This window comes from Amblyraja radiata, chromosome 2 (assembly GCF_010909765.2).
Source record: "Amblyraja radiata isolate CabotCenter1 chromosome 2, sAmbRad1.1.pri, whole genome shotgun sequence".
NCBI classification, from domain to species: Eukaryota; Metazoa; Chordata; class Chondrichthyes; order Rajiformes; family Rajidae; genus Amblyraja; species Amblyraja radiata.
The window spans coordinates 119,649,906-119,671,010 of record NC_045957.1 but is presented as its reverse complement, the minus strand read 5'-3'; the positions used below and the strand labels follow the sequence as shown (position 1 = coordinate 119,671,010).

The 21,105-nt window shown below is 48.4% G+C and overlaps 1 long non-coding RNA gene across 1 annotated transcript; it reads right to left on the bottom strand.

Annotated features, from left to right (window-relative positions):
- Positions 1 to 154: 154 nt before the first annotated feature.
- On the bottom strand, positions 155 to 20,826 carry LOC116967846. Its single transcript, XR_004410339.1, has 4 exons — positions 20,387 to 20,826; positions 7,954 to 7,956; positions 5,318 to 5,322; positions 155 to 168 (listed from the first exon to the last, which is right to left on the bottom strand). It is a non-coding gene; the product is annotated as an uncharacterized LOC116967846 (long non-coding RNA).
- Between the last annotated feature and the right edge of the window lie 279 nt (positions 20,827 to 21,105).

Sequence of the window (21,105 nt, the reverse complement as noted above, 5' to 3'; positions counted from 1 at the left end):
TTCATTAATTTGTTGTCTTGTTCTGATTAGATGCTGTGTTTATCACCATAGTGTACTGTGTTTAGATTAGTTTCGTTTTTGTTAGTTTAGAGATACAGCACGGACTTCGGCCCACCGAGACCTCGCCGGCCAGCGATCCCCCTGTACACTCGCGCTATCCTACACACACTAGGGACAATTTACAATTTTACTGAAGCCAATTGACCTACAAACCTGTGCGTCTTTGGAGTGGGGGAGGAAACCGGAGCACCCGGGGAAAACCCACGCAGGTCACGGGGAGAACGTGCAAACTCCGTGCAGGCAGCACCCGTAGTCAGGATGGAATCCGGGCCCTGTGAGGCAACAACTCTACCGCTGCACCACCGTGCTGCATGGGTATCTAAACTCTAAACACATCTTCACTGTGTGAGCAGAAAAGATATCTTAAGGGCCTGTCCCACTTGCACGACCTAATTCACAACCTTTTTTACTCGTGGACATTTTTCATCAGGCTAGACAAAACGCCCCGACCTATTTGATGCCACGAGTACCTACGGCTAGCATCACGACCTACCTACGACCTCGTGACGACCATGCTGCGAGTATGAGTCAAGGGCAAACTCGGCAGAGGTCGTGAATTAGGTCGTGAAAGTGGGACAGGCCCTTAAGTCAATGAGTTCATCAGTTCATGTGATAGGAGCAGAATTAGACCATTCGGCCCATCAAGTCTACTCCGCCATTCAACCTGATCCATCTTTCCCTCTCAACCCTATTCTCCTGCCTTCTCCCCGTAACCCCTGACACCCATACTAATCGAGAATATATCTGTCTCTGCCTTATAAAATATCCATTGACGTGGCCTCCACAGCCTTCTGTGGCAATGAGTTTTTCATGAGCGTATTTATTTTTTTTTGTTCTGAACAGTTGCAGTGTTTATCACCACCGTGTCCTGTGTCCCAGAAGATATTTCTCAGAATAGAATGGAACATTCTGTTATTAACTGTGACACTCTGTGACCAACTAATAATAATGAACAGAAGACTAAACCAAATTAATAGGAAATGTGAACATTTTTTCCAGTGTGGGTTGTTCATTAGGTTTATAATAATAATAATAATAAATTTTATTTATGGGCGCCTTTCAAGAGTCTCAAGGACACCTTACAAAAATTGAGCATGTAGAGGAAAAACATGTAAGGGGAATGAAATAAATAGTAGAGACATGACTAGTACACAAAGTAAAGACAGAATTCAATACAAAACACAGTATGAGGCAATTAATGCACAGATGAAAAGGGACGGGGACGTGGGGCTAAGGATAGGCAGAGGTGAAGAGATGGGTCTTGAGGCGGGACTGGAGGATGGTGAGGAACACGGAATTGCGGATCAGTTGGGGGAGGGAGTTCCAGAGCCTGGGAGCTGCCCTGGAGAAGGCTCTGTCCCCAAAACTGCTGAGGTTGGACTTGTGGATGGAGAGGAGACCGGCTGATGTGGATCTGAGGGACCGTGAGGGTTGGTAGGGGGAGAGGAGGTCAGTGAGATATGGGGGGGCCAGATGGTGGAGGGCTTTGTAGGTGAGGACCATGATTTTGTAGGTGATCTGGTGGGAGATGGGAAGCCAGTGAAGTTGTTTGAGGACTGGAGTGATGTGATGCCAGGATTTGGTGTGGGTGATGAGTCGGGCGGCTGCGTTCTGGACCAGTTGGAGTCGGTTGATGTAGCTGGAGCTGATGCCAAGGAGAAGTGAGTTGCAGTAGTCCAGTCGGGAGGAGATGAAGGCATGGATGAGTCTTTCAGCAGCGGGCGGTGTGAGAGAGGGTCTGAGTTTGGCGATGTAAATATAGAGTTGTACAGCATGGTAACAGGCCATTCGGCCCAACTGGTCCATGCTGACCAAGATGCTCCATCTAAGCTAGTCCCATTTGTCCACTTGGTTCTTCTCCTGCCAAACCTTTCCTGTCCATGTACCTTCTGAACCTTCTGAATTTTGTAGTCGGCATATCGCCAACTTGGACAATTTTACAATTTTTTTTATCAAGCCAATTAACCTACAAACCTGTACATCTTTGGAGTGTGGGAGGAAACCGAAGATCTCAGAGAAACTCCACGCAGATCACGGGGAGAACATACAAACTCCATACAGACAGCACCCGTAGTCAGGATCAAACCCGGGTCTCTGGCGCTGCATTTTGCTGTAAGGCAGTAACTCTGCCGCTGCCCAGTCCAGTTGCCCTTAATGGGGCAGTTACAGTACCACATTACATATATTTTGTCGTATCCCCCTTCTCTGCCTCCGTCTGCGCTGAGGCCTAATGGCGGAGCTGGCGACCTCGAGACTCCGGAGGCAGCCAGTCAGGACTTGCTCTGGGCTCGCTCCCGTGAGGGCGGCCCAGCTCGGGGCTGGAACGGCGCTCCCGTGAGGGGCTGTGACGCTCCCGTGAGGGCGGCCTGGCGAGGGGCTGAGACTCTCCCGTGAGGGGCTGTGGCGCTCCCGTCGGAGCGGCCCATCCCGAGGGTGGAATGGCGCTCCCGTCGGAGCGGCCCAGCCCGAGGTGGAATGGCACTCCAGTCGGAGCGGCCCAGCTGGAGGGAGGAATGGCACTCACGTGAGGGCGATCCGGCTCGGGGCTGGAACGGTGCTCCGGTGGCTGGGACGGCGTTCTGGCGGCTATGACCTGAGTCCGGGGTTGAGCCGCGGGCCAGCGGCTGCGTCCGCTGGACTGGAGGGCGGCAGCTTCGACCACCCCGGGTCGCGGTGTTTGAGCCGGCCCGTTTGCGGGGTTCGGTGAGCCGCGGGACTGTTTGTGCCATCGCCCGGTGGGGAAACGCCTCAGCGCAGAGGGAGAAGAGGAGGGAAGAGACTGCAGCCCTAAGATTTTTGCCTCCACCACAGTGAGGAGGTGCTTGGAGGACTCACTGTGGTGGATGTTAATTTGTGTTTATTGTTGTTTATTATTGTATGATTGTATGTATGACTGCAGGCACGAAATTTCGTTCAGACCGTAAGGTCTGAATGACAATAAAGGAATTCAATTCAATTCAATTCAATTACAAGTTCACTGGTGATAGGAGTAGAATTTAGGCCATTCGGCCCATCTAGTCAACTCCGCCATTCAATCATGGCTGATTTCTGCCTCCTAATCCCATTTTCCTGTTTTCTCTCCATAACTCTTGACACAATAATACTTTATTAGCCAAGTATGTTTCGCAACAAACGAGGAATTTCATTTACCAAGTCAGTCATACAAATAAAAAGCAACGGAACACACAAAACACATTTTAACATGAACATCCACCGCAGTGACTCCTCCACATTCCTCACTGTGATGGAAGGCAAAAAAAAAAATTCAATCTCTTCCCTTATAATTAAAAAAATTGTCCAAAATATCCACTGACCTGGCCTCCACAGCCCTATGTGGCAATCAGTTCCACAGATTAACTACCGTCTGATGGTGTGCGTTTTCACACTTCTGTACCTCTTGCCTATATTCTGAATCATATCCCAGAACCAGGGGCCACAGTTTAAGAATAAGGAGTAAGCCATTTAGAACGGAGACGAGGAAACACCTTTTCTCACAGAGAGTGGTGAGTCTGTGGAATTCTCTGCCTCAGAGGGCGATGGAGGCCGGTTCTCTGGATGCTTTCAAGAGAGAGCTAGATAGGGCTCTTGAAGATAGCGGAGTCAGGGGATATGGGGAGAAGGCAGGAACGGGGTACTGATTGGGGATGATCAGCCATGATCACATTGAATGGCGGTGCTGGCTCGAAGGGACGAATGGCCTACTCCTGCACCTATTGTCTATTGTTTATTGTCTATTCTATGTTATCCCATTTTCTCATCCACAAAGGGGCAAATCTTCAGAAGCCAATTAACTTACAAACCCGCACGTCTTATAATGTGGGAGGAAACCAGAGCACCTGGGGGGGGGGGGCGGAAACCCACGCGGTCACAGGGATAACGTACAAACTCCGTACAGGCAGCACCCGAGGTCAGGATCGAACCCGGGTCTTTGGCGCTGTGAGACAGCAACTTTACCGCTGCACCGCCCGCAGACTTGGTTTAATGTACAGCCCAGATATTGTGGGCCGAAGAGCCTGTTCTTGTGCTGCGCTGTGCTTATGTTCTATGGAACAAGTGCAGTAACAGTTGTTCGTCACGGTGGCACTGCGGTAGAGTTGCTGCCTCACAGCACCAGAGACCCGGGTTCCATCTCGGCCACGGGTGCTGTCTGTATGGAGTTTATTCGTTCTCCCCGTGACCTGCGTGGGTTTTCTCCGAGATCTTCGATTTCCACCCACATTCCGAAGATATGCAGGTTTGTAAGAATTGGCTTGGTATAAATGTAAATTGTCGCCAATGTGTGTAGGATAGTGTTAGTGTGCGGGGATCGCTGGTCTGTGTGGACTCAGTGTGGAAACAGGCCCTTCAAATCCTCTCGCAATGAAGGCCAACATGCCATTAACTTTCTTCACTGCCTGCTGTACCTGCATGCTTACTTTCAGTGACTGGTGTACAAGCACACCCAGGTCTCGTTGCACCTCCCTTTCTCCTAATCTGACTGCCATCCAGATACTAATCTGCCTTTGTGTTCTTGCCACCAAAGTGGATAACCTCACATTTATCCACATTATACTGCATCTGCCTTGCATCTGCCCACTCACCCAACCAGTCCAAGTCACTCTGCGGCCTCATAGCATCCTCCTCCCAGCTCACACTGCCACCCAGCTTTGTGTCATCCGCAAACTTGGAGGCCATTCGGCCCATTGAGACTACACCGCCATTCACTTGTGAGGTGGCCACCCACATGTTCTTTAAGATATAAAATCACAGCATCCATGGGATATTCGTGTGATCAGAGCCTGTTTTGCACAATCAATCACTCTGCGTAAAGAATTTAGTTGAACAAAAGAGGAAAATGCCTGCAATTTCTTTTAAGACTCAAATTGCCTGCAGCTGAGCCCAGAAGATTCATTTTGAAAGACGGCAAGTTTGGAATTGGAAGGCTTGCAATTTTATGTGTAGCAGATGTCCTCAATGTATATAACCTTAAAGCTGGCTGCTTTTAAAGAAAAAAGACAATTCTTCGGTCTTACTGCCAAGGTGCACCAATCCTATTTTTCTCCCTTCATGTGAGACCTGCTGTTTTTTTTGTTTTGAAGTGGTTTTCTCTGCCTGACCAGTTATAGAGTCATACAGTGTGGAAACAGGCCCTTCGGCCCGACTAGCCCACACTGACCAACATGTCCCAAAGCGAATGGCATGTTGGCCTTTATAACAAGAGGAATCGAATATAGGAGCAAAGAGGTCCTTCTGCAGTTGTACAGGGCCCTAGTGAGACCACACCTGGAGTATTGTGTGCAGTTTTGGTCCCCTAATTTGAGGAAGGACATTCTTGCTATTCAGGGAGTGCAGCGTAGGTTTACAAGGTTAATTCCCGGGATGGCGGGACTGTCATATGCTGAGAGAATGGAGCAGCTGGGCTTGTACACTCTGGAGTTTAGAAGGATGAGAGGATATCTCATTGAAACATATAAGATTGTTAAAGGTTTGGACACGCTAGAGGCAGGAAACATGTTCCCGATGTTTGGGGAGTCCAGACCAGGGGCCACAGTTTAAGAATAAGGAGTAAGCCATTTAGAACGGAGACGAGGAAACACTTTTTCTCACAGAGAGTGGTGAGTGTGGAATTCTCTGCCTCAGGTTCTCTGGATGCTTTCAAGAGAGAGCTCGATAGGGCTCTTAAAAATAGCGGAGTCAGGGGATATGGGGAGAAGGCAGGAACGGGGTACTGGTTGTGGATGATCAGCCATGATCACATTGAATGGCGGTGCTGGCTCGAAGGGCCGAATGGTTTACTCCTGCACCTATGGTCTATTATCTACACTAGTCCCATCTGCCTGCGTTTGGCCCATATCCCTCCAAATCTGTCCTATCCATGTACCTGTCTTAAACGTCAGGATAGTCCCTGTCTCAACTACCTCCTCGTTGCATACACCCACCATGTTTTGTGTGAAAATGTTACCCTTCAGGTTCCTATTAAATCTTTCTCCCCCTCAACTATATTCTGCCCTGTGAATCATCCCCACTGCTCTACCTATTGTAGGTGAGTTTGCACGTGTGCGGGTGTCAGGGGTTATGGGAAGAAGGCAAGAGAATGTGGTTAGGAGGGAGAGATAGATCAGCCATGATTGAATGTCGGTGTACACTTGATGGGCCGAATGGCCTAATTCTGCTCCTGTCACTTATGACATTGTAACCATATGATCTCTAAATTAAACCTAGCAGCACAGTGGCGCAGGGGTGGAGTTGTTACCATGCAGAACTTGCAGCGCCGGAGACCCGGGTTCCATCCTGACTACAGGTGCTGTCTGAGGGAGAGGGGCTCTGTCCTGTGCATGGCTGCCCAGCCAGCAGCTGTCCGTCTTTTCATCTCTCTTTTTTTTTTTTTTAGTTAGTTAGTTAAAGTGTTTTTGTTCTGGAGGTCTAGACTTTTTTATGTGGGGGGTGGGGGGGGGGGGGGGGGGGAAACTATCTTTCAGGGTCCCTACCTGGTCGGAGAGGCAGCTTTTCTCCGGGCTGCAGTTTCGACCCGTCCTCGCGGCCTACCAGCGGGCCTGGAGCGGTGTTTCCTGTCGGGGACCGCCCCGAACCACGGCTTCGGCAGCGGCACAGCGCTGGAGCGCTATCGTGGAGCGGAGCGGGCGATGCCTTGCCCGGGTCGCCGCGCTGGAGACCGCCGGTGAGCTGAGACCGCCGGGAACAACATCGCGGAGCTGCGGGACTGTGGAGCGGCCGGCCGTGGGCAGCGGCGCTGTACTTTACATCGGGAGCCTGGGATCTCTCGATGAGATCGCCAGTAGTGGAGCTCCAACCGGCGCGGCCTTGTTGGCTTCGGAAGCCGCGGCCTCCAGTACGAAAGCGGCCGTTCCAGGTGTCCCAAGCCGCTGTGAGGATTCTCCCGACGCCGGAGCACCATCACCCGGCGAGAACTGCCTGGAACATCGGGCCTCCGTGGAGGCAACTGTGGAGGCCTCAATGGGCCCGACTATGGGTGAACTGGGGTTGGGGACTGGACTTTGTGCCTTCCCTCATAATGGGAACCATTGTGGGGGGATGTTCTTTATGTTTAAATCTCTTATTAATGTTATGTCTGTATTCTTTCTTTATGTGCTGCATGGCAAGAAGCATTTCACTACACCTAGGTGTATGTGACCATTAAAATAACCTTTGAACCTTTGAACTGAGTTTGTACGTTCTCCCCGTGACCTGCGTGGGTTTTCTCCGAAATCTTCTGTTTCCTCCCACACTCCAAAGTCGGACAGGTTTGTCGGTTAATTGGCTTGGTGTAAGTGCAAATTGTCCCTAGTGTGTGTAGGATAGTGTTAGTGTGCGGGGATCGCTGGTCGGCACGGACTCGGTGGGCTGAAGGGCCTGTTTCCGGGCTGTATCTCTAAATTAAATTAAAAGAGTTTCTCTCTTTTTTGTATGGCTTTGTAAATATTTGATTAATGTATAAATGTAAATAATTTGGTGTAGATATAGCAGCTGATGTACATAGGGTGTACATATAGCTGCTAAATTTGTATAAGATAATTATAAGTAGTTGAATAAGGGGTGGGAATTAATAAGCTTTGGCTTCTTCCTGCTCATTTTCGGACACATACGATTTCATTTATTTATAGATATTGTTTATGACATTTTATAAATATTCTTGTTTTGTTTTTTGTATGCTGTTTCACACTTGCTTTTTATTCTTTTATTCTGTTCGAAATAAAGAATTAATAATAAAAAAAACGTTTATAATCAATAAATCAAGGTCCCACACATCTTTCCTGAGAATATACCTTATCTATTTCTCAAAGCAGCTAACCTTGTGCATGCTGGATAGTTTGCAAAGTTTGCGGCTTTGCCTCGAATGGCCTACTCCTGCACCTATTGTCTATTGTCTATTGACTGCTTATTGTGTGAAGAAACACACTAGAATGTGGTTTATCACCGATGCGTGTGAAATGGAAAGGATTCTGTTTCAGAACTGTTGTAACATGTATGTGGTTGGATTTTACTTCTTGTGCAAGAGATGTGAACACTAGTTCTGCCCTCTCCAATGTCAGCACATCCTTCCTCAGATATCGGGCCCTAAACTGATCACAACATTCTAAATGTTGTCTGACCAGCGCCTTATAAACCGTCAGCATTACATCCAAAATAGACACAAAATGCTGGAGTAACTGGGCCAGCACGGTGGCGCAGCAGTAGAGTTGCTGCCTTACAGCGCCAGAGACCCGGGTTCGATCCTGACTACGGGCGCTGTCGGTACAGAGTTTGTACCTTCTCCCCGTGACCTGCGTGGGTTTTCTCAGAGATTTTCGGTTCGCTCCCACACTCCAAAGACGTGCAGATTTGTAGGTTAATTGGCTTGGTGTATGTATATATTGTCCCGTGCGTGTGTAGGATGGTGTTAGTGTGCGGGGATCGCTGATCGGCGCGGGCCCGGTGGGCCGAAGGGCCTGTTTCCGTGTTGTATCTCTAAACTAAACTGAACTAAACTCAGCGGGATAGGCAGCATCTCTGGAGAGAAGGAATGGGTGACGTTTCGGGTCAAGACCCTTCATCACTGATAGTCACATGTCTGATCTTCAGACGGAAGAAGGGCGCTGACCCGCAACAACACCATTCCTTCTCTCCAGAGATGCTGCCTGTCCCGCTGAGCTACTCCAGCATTTTGTGTCTATCTTCAGTGTAAAGCAGCATCTGCAGTTCCTTCCTGCAGCATTATGTTGCTGTGTTGTGAAATCTCACTGCACTGTACTAAACTGCAGGCTGCATCATGAATTTAGGCCAGAATGTTTTACATCCCAAATAAAATGGAGAGGAAAGGTTGAGAGGGATATGGGCCAAATGCAGGCTTATTGACAGACGTAGAGTCATACAGCGTGGAAACAGGACCTTCAGCGCAACTTGCCCACACCGACCAACATGTCCCATCTACACTAGTCCCACCTGCCCGCGTTTGGCCCATATCCCTCTAAACCAGTCCTACCCATGTACCTGTCTCAATATCCGATTATATATAGTTCCAAGGCCTCCAACAAGGTGCATGGGAGGTCAGGACCGCTCTCTAGTTGGTGAGAGGACGGTTCAGTTGCCTGATAACAGCTGGGAAGGAACTGTTCCTGAATCTGGAGATGTGCGTTTTCACACTTCTGTACCTCTTGCCCGATGGGAGAGGGGGGAAGAGAGAGTGGCCAGGGTGCGACTGGTCCTTGATTATGCTGCTGGCGTTGCCGAGGCAGCGTGAGGTGTAGATGGAGTCAATGGAAGGGAGGTTGGTTTGTGTGATGGTCTGGGCTGCGTCCACAATTCTCTGCGATTTCTTGCCGTCTTGGATGGAGCTGTTCCCAAACCGTGCTGTGATGCGTACCGATAAAATGCTTTCTCTACGAAACTGAAACGAAATGACATTGAGCAGGGAAGTAACAAGATGTGTTGTGACTTTAATATATTTGGAAATTGTGGTCAGATACAGATGTTTCAGGAGGAAATTCCAGAGTTTCGGACCACCCAGCCTTCATCAGGAATTCTCTGATGTTTCAGCCCAAGAGCATGAATCTTCATTTTCAAATGAACTCAGTTTGGAATGGCCGTAAATGTGCCTGGTATCTGTTTAGTTTTGTATAAACATATCGCTCAGTCTGAATGTGTAGGAAGGAACTGCAGATGCTGGTTTAAACCAAAGATAAACACAGAATGCTGGAGTAACTCAGCAGGACAGGCAGCATCGGGTGACGTTTCTGATCGAGACTGAACAAGGGTCTCGACCCGAAACGTCGCCCATTCCTTCTCTCCAGACCTGACTCGCTGTTACTCCTGCATTTTGTGTCAATCTTTGGTGTAATACAGCGTCTGCAGTTCCTTCCTACAGCATGGAAATAGGTCCTTCAATCCCATTAATAAGGTCACAAGTGATAGGAGTAGAATTAGGCCATTCGGCCCATCAAGTCTGCTCCGCATTTCAATCACGGCTGATCTATCTCTCTTACCTAACTCCATTCTCCTGCCATCTCCCCATAACCCCTGACACCTGTACTAATCAAAAATCTATCTCTCTCTGCCTTAAATATATCTACTGACTTGGATACTACAGCCTTCTGTGGCAAAGAATTCCAGATTCACCACCCTCTGACTAAATAAATTTCTCCTCATCTCCTTTCTAAAAGAACGCCCTTTAATTCTGAGGCTGTGACCTCTAGTCCTAGACTCTCCCACTAGTGGAAACATCCTCTCCACATCCACTCTAACCAGGCCTTTCATTATTCTGTACGTTTCAATGAGGTTCCCCCTCATTCTTCTAAACTCCAGTGAATTCACGCCCAGTGCCGACAAACGCTCATCATAGGTTAACCTACTCATTCCTGGAATCATTCTTGTAAATCTCCTCTGGACCCTCTCCAGAGCAAGTACATACTTCCTCAGATATAGGGCTCAAAATTGCTCACAATATTCCAAATGTGGCCTGACCAACGCCTTATAGAGCCTCAACATTGATTTAGAATACAAGCCCTCTTGAAATAAATGCTAGCATTGAGTTTGCTTTCTTTACTACCGATTCGACTTGCAGATTAACTTTTTGCGAATCCTGCACCAGCACTCCCAAGTCCCTTTGAACCTCCAAATTCTGGATTCTCTCCCATTTAGGAAATAGTCTCCGCCTTTATTCCGATGACCAAAATACATGACTCCACACTTTGCTACACCATATTCCATGTGCCACTTCTCTGCCCACTCTCCTAACCTGTCCAAGTCCTTCTGCAGAGTCCCTGCTTTCTCTACACTACCTGCCCTTCAACCTATTTCGTACCATCTGCAAATTTGGCCACAAAGCTTAAGATGGACCATCGAGTCTACACCAACCATTGGTCACACAGCTGGACCATCCCATCACCAACTAGAGAGCAGACCTGAACTACCATCTCATAGAGTCATAGTCACAGAGATATACAACATGTAAACAGGCCCTTAGGTCCAACTTGCCCACACCGGCCAGCATGTTCCATCTACACCAGTCCCACCTGCCTGTGTGTGGCCCATATCCCTCGAAACCCATCCTATCCATGTACCTACCATGTGGATTGGCGCGGCCTTTCCTGCCGGAGACCGGCCAGAGCTTCAACTTCAGCAGCAGCACTGGATTCCATCGCGGAGCGAGCAATGCCTTACTGGGGTCCCTGTGTTGGAGCTTAGTGCTGGGACTGCCGACTTTGACGCCGTGAAGCTGTGGTCTGCGGAGCCCCCAGCCGCGGGCGGCGCTGACTTTGACATTGTGGAGCCTGGGATCCTTGCCGGGTTCGCTAGCGTTGAATCTCCGCCCAGCTCAGGACTGTGGACTTCGGGAGCCGCCATCTCCGGCAGGAAGCGGCCGATTCGGAGGCTCCGGGCCACTGACAGTGTTCTTCCATTCGAGGGCCTGAAACATCGGGCTGCCATAGCGGCGACTGTGGAGGCCTCAACAGGCCCCGACCACGTGTGAACAGAGGCAGTGGACTGAACTTTGCTGCCTTCCCTCACAGTGGGAAATGTTGATTCCGCTGTGGGGGCGTGTTTTTTATGTTTTATGTTAAATTCTAAAGTGTTTTGTTTATCTTATTTGTGTGCTGCATGGCAACTCAAATTTCACTGCACCAATTGTCCTTTGCACTGTCTCAATGGTTCTTAAATGTTGCGCTAGTCCCTGCCTCAACTACCCGCTGGAGGTAATTGAGTCTGTGCATTTCTGTATCGGCACGGTGGCGCAGTGGTAGAGTTGCTGCCTTGCAGCAGCAGAGACCAGGGTTCGATCCCGACTACGGGTGCTGTCGGTACGGACTTTGTCCCTGCCTTCCTCAACTACCTCCTTCGACAGCACATTCCATACACGCACCACCCTAAAAAAGTTACCCCTTAGGTTCCTAGTAAATCTTTTATCAAACTTTATCTTGCACCAGACGTTAAGGACTTTATTATGTATCTGTACACAGTGGACGGCTTGATTGTAATTATAGTCATTTTGTTGACTTGTTAGCACGCACGTGGCAATAATAATAAACAAAACTCAACACTAGTTCTATATTATCCCAGTTTCACATCCACTTCCTACACGCTAGAGGTGATTTACAGAGACCAATTAATCTACAAACCCTATTGTCTTTGGAGTGTGGGAGGAAACCGGAGCACCTGGATAAAACCCACGCAGGTCACAGGGAGAATGTACAAACTCCGCACAGACAGAACCGTTAGTCAGGATCGAACCCGGGTCTCTGGTGCTGTGTGGCAGCAAACTCTACCGCTGCTCCACCGTGCCACCCTGCAGTGGTACAGTCACTGCCTCACAGCGCCAAAGACCCGGGTTCGATCCTCACCCCAGGAGTTTGCACATTTTCCTCCGAGAGCTCTGATTTCCTCCATCGCTCCAAAGACGTGCAGGTTTGTTGGTTGGTTGACTTCGGTAAAATTGTCCTTAGTGTGTGTGTGTGTGTGATAGTGTTAATGTGCGGGGGTCGTTGGTCGGCACAGACTCGGTGGGCTGAAGGGCCTGTTTTCACGTTGGATCTCTAAACTACGCAACTATACTAAACATGATGGAATGGTGGAGCAGTTTCGATGGGCCGAATGGCCTATTTCTGCTCCTACATTTTATGGTCTTATGATTCTATTCAAATTGTTTTGCAGATTCTGCAATATACAAGGTCTAAATCTGTACTTTGATGACTAAACAAAAATCAATAACCACAACTATTTGCAATATCATAGACCTTAACATTTCATTATTGCTGACACCAATGCTGTATTATTTGCATGTTTTTCCGGGTATGTTTCACAAGTGGGTTGGCACGGTGGCACAGCGGTAGAGTTGCTGCCTCACAGCGCCAGAGACCTGGGTTTAATCCTGACATCTGAAAACGGGTCGACTGTAATCATGTATTGTCTTTCCGCTGACTGGTTAGCACGCAACAAAAGCTTTTCACTGCACTGGACTAAACTAAACCCTTAGGGGCGGCACGGTGGCACAGCAGTAGAGTTGCTGCCTTGCAGCGCCAGAGACCCCGGTTCAATCCTGACTACGGGTGCTGTCTGTGTGGAGTTTGTACTTTCTCCCCGTGATCGCGTGGGTTTTCTCCAAGATCTTCAGTTTCCTCCCACACTCCAAAGACGTACAGGTTTATAGTTTAATTGGCTTGGTGTACGTGTAAATTGTCCCGAGCGTGTGTAGGGTAGTGTTAGTGTGCGGGGATCGCTGGTCGTGCTGACTCGGCGGGCCGAAGGGCCTATTTCCATGCTGTATCTCTGAACTAAAACAAAAACTCTACAAGTTTAAATGAATGAATTGCAGTTTCTTATCAGATTTTAAACTGTGCGCATTTTATTTTAAACCATCTGTGTGGAGTTTGCACACTCTCCCTGTGACCGCGTAGGTTTTCTCCGGGTGCTCCAGTTTCTTCTCACTTCACAGTTGTAATTTCTACATGGTGAAACCAAAATGTATAAAAAATGGCCTTTAATAAAATCTGACAATGTGCACCTTAACCACATGTGATTTTTTTTCTATTACAAATCTCAAAATGTTGGCGTACAGAGGCAAATAAATAAATAATGGGTCTTTGTCCCAAACATTATGTTCAGCACTGCTCTCTGGTTGTGGTAGGATGATTCAGTTGCCTGATAACAGCTGGGAAGAAACTGTCCCTAATTCTGGAGGTGTGCGTTTTCACACTTCTGTACCTCTTGCCCGATGGGAGAGGGGAGAAGTGGGAGTGGCCAGGGTGCGACTGGTACTTGATTGTGCTTCTGGCCTTGCCGAACTTATATATTATCTGATCTTATACTAGAAGCAACTAAATGCATCCTGTCATGTGATCGTTTTTGTGGTCTTGATAAAAGCAATGACAAGAACTGTTTCAGCAGCTTTTGGCCTGCACTTAGACTGTGTAAATAGACACAAAAAGCTGGAGTAACTCAGAGGGACGGGCAGCATCTCTGGAGGGAAGGAATGGGTGACGTTTTGGGTCGAGACCCTTCCTCAGTCTGAGAGTCAGGGGAGAGGGAGACGAGAGACAAGGCTGGGTATGGTGTGCATCTGGGGTTGCCAACTGTCCCGTATTAGCCGGGACATCCCGTATATTGGGCTAAATTGGTTTGTCCCGTACGGGACCGCCCTTGTCCCGTATTTGACCGCTACTACTCGGGTCGAGGGGACTGTCGGGTCGGAGCGCTGCGTCAGGCCCCGCCTCACCCGTCCCAATGTAGTGCAGCCCATGGAGTGCAGCAGCAGCAGCAGCAGCAGCAGCAGCAGCGCCTCGCCCCGTCCGTCGGTCAGTCGGCAGCCCGGCCAGCTGCCCGACCTTCGGACCTTCGTTTACCACCGACACCACCACCACCTCCCCTCCTTCTCACGGCCGATCATCGGTTCATGAGTTGGATGGGGCGCGCGATGTCGCACGGCCCGGGCAAAACTCAGCTGGCCCTCCGGCTGGGCTTTGTGTGTAGTCCAGCACCCGGGGCCAACTCATCATTCACCCAGCCGCGGCCGAGTCGGTCAACGAATTGCCGTCGGGGAACTTGTCCCGTATTTTGACCTTTTGTCCCTTATTTGGGAGTGAGAACGTTGGCGACCCCAGTGTACATCATCCCTCCCCCATCCTAGTTCTCCGACTAGTTTCACCATCCTCCAGATTGTACACCTTGTTCTCACCTTCCCTTCAGCTCACAATGATCCTTTCTATATTTTCCTTGGTCATCGTCCCCTTTGATCTGTCATTTTCACACCTAACACTTCCACATCTCTATGTTTCCCTCTCCCCTGAACATTGTCCCTTGTGAGTGTCGGATCGTGCAGACCTGCACGTTGGCACACAAGTTCCTGCCTTACTGCGCCAGAGACCCGGGTTCGATCCTGACCACGGGTGCTGTCTGTACGGAGTTTGCACGTTCTCCCCGTGACCTGCGTGGGTTTTCTCCGGGTGCTCCGGTTTCCTCCCACACTCCAGATGTGCAGGTTTGTAGGTTAATTGGCTTCTGTAAATTGCCCCCCCTAGTGGATGAGAATGTAGCCTGCATTCCCCTGGTTGTAAGACCTTACAATCCAGAAAATCAGTCAAACAGCACCATCTGGTGGACAATTCAATTGTTGTTCAATCATTCTGAAACCCATTCATGGACTGCATTTGGTTGTATTTTAAAGACAAAATGTGTAGGAAGGAACTGCAGATGCTGGTTTAAACCAAAAATAGACACAAAATGCTGGAGTAACTCAGCGGGACAGGCAGCATCTCTGGAGAGAAGGGATGGGTGACGTCTCAATAGACAATAGGTGCAGGAGTAGGCCATTCGTCCCTTCGAGCCAGCACCGCCATTCAATGCGACCATGGCTAATCATCCACAATCAGTACCCCGTTCCTGCCTTCTCCCCATATCTCCTGACTCCAATATCTTTAAGAGCCCTATCTAGCTCTCTCTTGAAAGTATCCAGAGAACCGGCCACCACCGCCCTCCGAGGCAGAGAATTCCACAGACTCACAACTCTTTGTGAGAAAAAGTGTTTCCTCGTGTCCGTTCTAAATGGCTTATTCCTTATTCTTAAACTGTGGCCCCTGGTTCTGGACTCCCCCAACACCGGGAACATGTTTTCGGGTCGAGACCCTTCTTCAGACTAGTCAGGGATAGGGAAATGAGGGATATACACAGTGGTGTAGAGGACAGAGGGGGGGCAGCGAGAGAGGATGTTGTAGATCTCAAAAGCACTTGGACAGGCACGTGGATAGCAAAGGTTTAGAGGGATAAGGATAGGGGCCAAAAGCGGGCAGGTGGGACTGGATTAGATTGGGCACCTTGGTTGGCATGGACTAGTTGGGCCAAAGGGCCTATTTCTGTGCTGTATGGCAATTTCATGCATTGAATAAAATTCAGCAAATCATTGACCCATAGGTTTAAGGTGAAGGGGAAAAGATTTGGGAAGAAGAAAGGAAGAGGCGGAGACAGTGGACTGTGGGAAAGCTGGGAAGGGGAGGGGAAGGAGGGAGAAAGCAAGGACTACCTGAAATTGGAGAAGTCAATGTTCATACTGCTGGGGTGTAAACTACCCAAGCGAAATATGAGGTGCTGCTCCTCTAATTTGCGGTGGGACTCACTCTGGCCATGGAGGAGGCCCAGGACAGAAAGGTTCGATAGGGAATGGGAGGGGAAGTTGAAGTGCTGAACCACCGGCATCATGCACCTCCATCTGCAGTTCTTTCTTAAAATCATAAGAGGAATACATTGTGTAGAGAGAAGCAGAGTCTTTTCCCAGCGGAGGGGAATCGTGGACCAGAGGACATAGGTTTTAAGGTGAGGGTAATTAAAAGAATCCGAGGGGTAACTTTTTCTATAGATTCAGGATCAGTTCCTGTAGATTGGAGAGCAGCTAATGTTATCCCACCTTTCAAGAAAGGAGCGAGAGAGAAAATGGTGAAGCTGAGAGAGAAGATGCTGAAGTCAATTATTAAAGAAGCAATAACGGTGCATTTGCATAGCAGTAAAAGGTTTGGTCCAAGTCAGCATGAATTTATGAAGGGGAAATCCTGCTTGACTAATCTTCTGGAATTTTATTTGAGGATGTGACAAGTAAAATGGATAAAGGAGAGCCAGGTGATGTAGTGTATCTAGACTTTCAGAAAGCCTTTGATAAGGTCCAGCACGGGAGATTAGTGGGCAAAATTGGAGTACATGGTATTGGGGGTAGGGTATTGACATGGATAGAGAATTGGTTGGCAGACAGGAAGCAAAGACTAGGAATAAACGGGTCCGTGTCAGAATGGCAGGCAGTGACGAGTGGAGTGACGCAAGGCTCGGTGCTGGGGCCGCAACTATTTACAATATATATTAATGATTTAGATGATGGAATTAAAAGTAACACCAGCAAATTTGCAGATGATGCTAAGCTGGGTGGCAGTGTGAACTGCAAAGAGGATGCTAGGAGGTTGCAGGGTGCCTTGGACAGGTTGAGTGAGTGGGCAGATGCATGGCAGATGCAGTATAATGTAGATAAATGTGAGGTTATCCGCTTTGGCGGCAAGAACAAGGAGGCAGATTAATATCTCAATGGTGTCAGATTAGGAAAAAAGGAAGTGCAACGAGACCTGGGGGTCATTGTGCACCAGTCACTGAAAGAAAACATGCAGGTACCGCAGGCAGTGAAGAAAGCTAATGGCATGTCGGCCTTCATGTCAAGAGGATTTATATATAGGAGTAAAGAGGTCATTCTGAAGTACTACAGGGCCCTGGTGAGACCACATCTGGAGTATTGTGTGCAGTTTTGGTCTCCTAATTTGAGGAAGGACATCCTTGCTATTGAGGCAGTGCAGCGTAGGTTCACGAGGTTAATCCCCGGGATGGCGGGACTGTCATATGTGGAAAGATTGGAAAGACTGGGCTTGTATTCATTGGAATTTAGAAGGATGAGGGGACGGATCTTATAGAAACATCTAAAAATTATAAAAGGACAGGACAGGCTAGATGCAGGACAAATGTTCCCAATGTTGGGGGAGTCCAGAACCAGGGGCCACAGTCTAAGAATAAAGGGAGGCCATTTAAAACTGAGATGAGAAAAAACTTTCACCCAGAGAGTTGTGAATTTGTGAAATTCTCTGCCACAGAAGGCAGTGGAGGTCAATTCACTGGATTACTTTAAAAAGTTAGATAGAGCTCTAGGGGCTAGCAGAATCAAGGGGTATGGGGAGAAGGCAGACACAGGTTACTGACTGTGGATGATCAGCCATGATCACAATGAATGGCGGTACTGGCTCAAAGGGCCGAATGGCCTCCTCCTGCACCTATTTTCTGTTTCTATCGCGGAGAAAACACACGCGATCATGGGGAGAACGTACAAACTCCATACAGACCTGTAGTCAGAATCAAACCCGGGTCTCTGGCACTGTAAGGCAGCAACTCTACCGCTGCGCCATTGTGCCGCCCAGATGCATTTATATCTTATCCTTCAGAATCCTCTCGAGTAACTTGCATACCACAAATGTTTGGCTCACTTTTTCCTTGCAGGCCTTCTTAAATAGAGGCACATTAGCCTCACCCATGTCTAATGATGACTCATCTAGTCTACCAGGGCTCCTGCAATTTCTTCCCTAACTTCCCACTGAGACGTGTTTAAGAAGGAACTGCAGATGCTGGAAAATCGAAGGTACACAAAAGTGCTGGAGAAACTCAGCGGGTGCAGCAGGTCCGAAGAAGGGTTTCGGCCCGAAACGTTGCCTATTTCCTTCGCTGCACCTGCTGAGTTTCTCCAGCATTTCTGTGTACCTTCCCACTGAGACTTTGATATACCTGATCAGGTCCAGAAGATTCATCAGCCATGAGAAATCGAGATAGATCCGTCATGAATGAATGGCGTAGATGGGCCGAATAGCACCTTCTCGAACGTAATACAGACTGTCCTCAAGACAGCGTTAAAACTGTGTAAAACAGTGCAAAAAGACAGAGTGGAGTCTGAAGAAGGGTCCCTTATAAGCCAATATGTTCCAGGAGCAGAATTAGGTCATTTGACCCGTCTATTCCGCCTTTCTATCATGGTCTATCTTTCCCTCTCAACCCATTCTCCTGCCTTCGCCCCATAACCCCTGACACCCTTCCGAAGAAGGCAGTGGAGGCCGGTTCTCCGGATGCTTTCATGAGAGAGTTGGATAGAGCTCTTAAAGATAGCAGAGTCAAGGGATATGGGGAGAAGGCAGGAACGGGGTACTGATTGGGGCTGATCAGCCATGATCACAGTAAAATGGCAGCGCTGGCTCGAAGGGCAGAATGGCCTACTCCTGCACCTATTGTCTATTGACCCAAAACGTCACCTATTCCTTTTCTTCAGAGATGCTGCTTGACCCTCTGAGTTATTACTCCAGCACTTTGTGTCTATCTTCTGTCTTCCAGACATCTCCATTGACTGTCCCATGTCTTCATGTGTTTCTCCACGATAAAAACAGAGGAGAAATACTCATTGAGGACCTTGTCTATTGCCTGCGGTATGGGAATAAGAAACATTTATTTTAGTTTAGTTTAGATCAGGGGTTGGCAACCGACGGCTCCCAGGCCGAATGCGGCCCGTAACCCGAATTATCCAGCCCGCAGGCGGATCTTTTCCCCCGTAATCATCCGGCCCGCCGAGCGCCAAGCTCTGTAGGTACCGCATCCTGCGCAATGCCGCCGGCACGGCCGCGCACCTTCTGTGAACACGTTTAAGAAAGAACTGTGGGTGCTGGAAAAATCGAAGGTAGACAAAAAATGCCGGAGAAACTCAGCGGGTGGAGACTTGCAAGGATTGCGTGAGGCTGCCTCACCCGCTGAGTTTCTCCAGCATTTTTGTCCCCCTTCTGTGAACACGTGATTTGATGCCTGCCATCCGGGGCGGGATGGGGACGGGATCCACGTGTGCACGTGAAAGATGTGGCCCCCCCCCCCCATCCGCTCACAGGCACGTGTCCCGGCCCCTATGCACAACAAGGTTGCCCAACCCCTGGTTTAGAGATACAGCTCGGAAACGGGCCCCTCGGCCCAACGAGTCCACACTACCAGCGATCCTCGCATATTAACACTTGGGACAATTCACATTTATACCAAGCCGAGTAACCTACAAACATGTAAGTCTTTGGAGTGTGGGAGGAAACCGAAGATCTTGGAGAAAACCCACGTGGTGACAGGGAGCGCGTCCGAACTCCGTACAGACAGCACTCTTCGAACCCAGGTCTCCAGCGCTGTCAAGCAGCGACTCTACCGCTGCACCACCGTGCCGCCTAGTTGGAGATATGAAAAGAAAAAGGACAAGAAGGCTTGAATGAAGACTGTTTCTTTGCCATTTTATTTCATCGTTTCTATTACAGGGGTCAGTTTAAGAAACAGGAAACATGTTAAAGGATGTTATTAACACGCAACAGCATGGTTTAGTGACTTGCGTCTATAATAATACATGTGAACAAGAACATACAACAGTGTCAGCATTCCACCAGTCAAATAAACATTCCAACTCGCATTCTAATAACTTAAATGTAACATGAATTCAAACCACTGTTTGAACATCAATGTGAAACCTAGCAAATTTTACATTGTAACCATTACATTTGTATCTTAATACAGAGTGGTCTTTCTGAATTTATCACAAATGTTTTTAATATAAAGTGAAAGCATAAGCCCCTACCGTTTATAGTTTGAGGTAGCCTCTTGGATGAAACAAGTTGGTTACAATCAACACATTTTCTCCAGATTTGACCTTTATAATAAAGGGTCTCAACATTTGACCTTTTGTTTAAAAAAAAAGTTTAATGTAAAGATACAGAGCGGAAACATGTCCTTCAGCCCACCGAGTCCGCACCGACCAGCGATCCCCGCACATTAACACTACCCTACACATACTAGGGCCAATTTTTTTTACATTTATAACCAAACCAATTAACCTACAAACTCTATTATGAAAGTACACAAGCGACTGGTTATTCAAAGGACTAGATATTCAAAAGGTCACTGCAGATACGAGGGATGCAATATTTTATTATTTTTTTGTAATTAGGAACAAAGAACTGCAGATGCTGGTTTGCAACAAAAAAAAAGGACAAAGTATTGGAGTAACGCAGCGGGTCAGGCAGCATCTCTGGAGAACATGGATAGGTGACGTTTCAGACCAAAACAGGAAAGATATATGGAGATTGTTGAAAGAAGTGAGTTCTTAACTTAGACTGGTTGGCGCAGACTCGGTGGGCCAAAGGGCCTGTTTCAGCGCTGTCTCTCTAAACCAAACCTAACTAAGAGAGAATGTGTAGGGAGGAACAGCAGATGCTGGTTTAAACCGAAGACAGACAAAAAAAAAACCGGAGTAACTCAGCAGGTCAGGCAGCATCTGTGGAGAACATGGATAGATGATGTTTCTCAGAGTGCTGGAGTAACTCAGCGGGTCAGGCAGCATCTCTGGATGAACATGGATAAATGATGTTTCACAGAGTGCTGGAGTAACTCAGTGGGTCAGGCAGCATCTCTGGATGAACATGGATAGGTGACGTTTCACAGAGTGCTGGAATAACTCAGCGGGTCAGGCAGCATCTGTGGAGAACATGGATAGGTGACGTT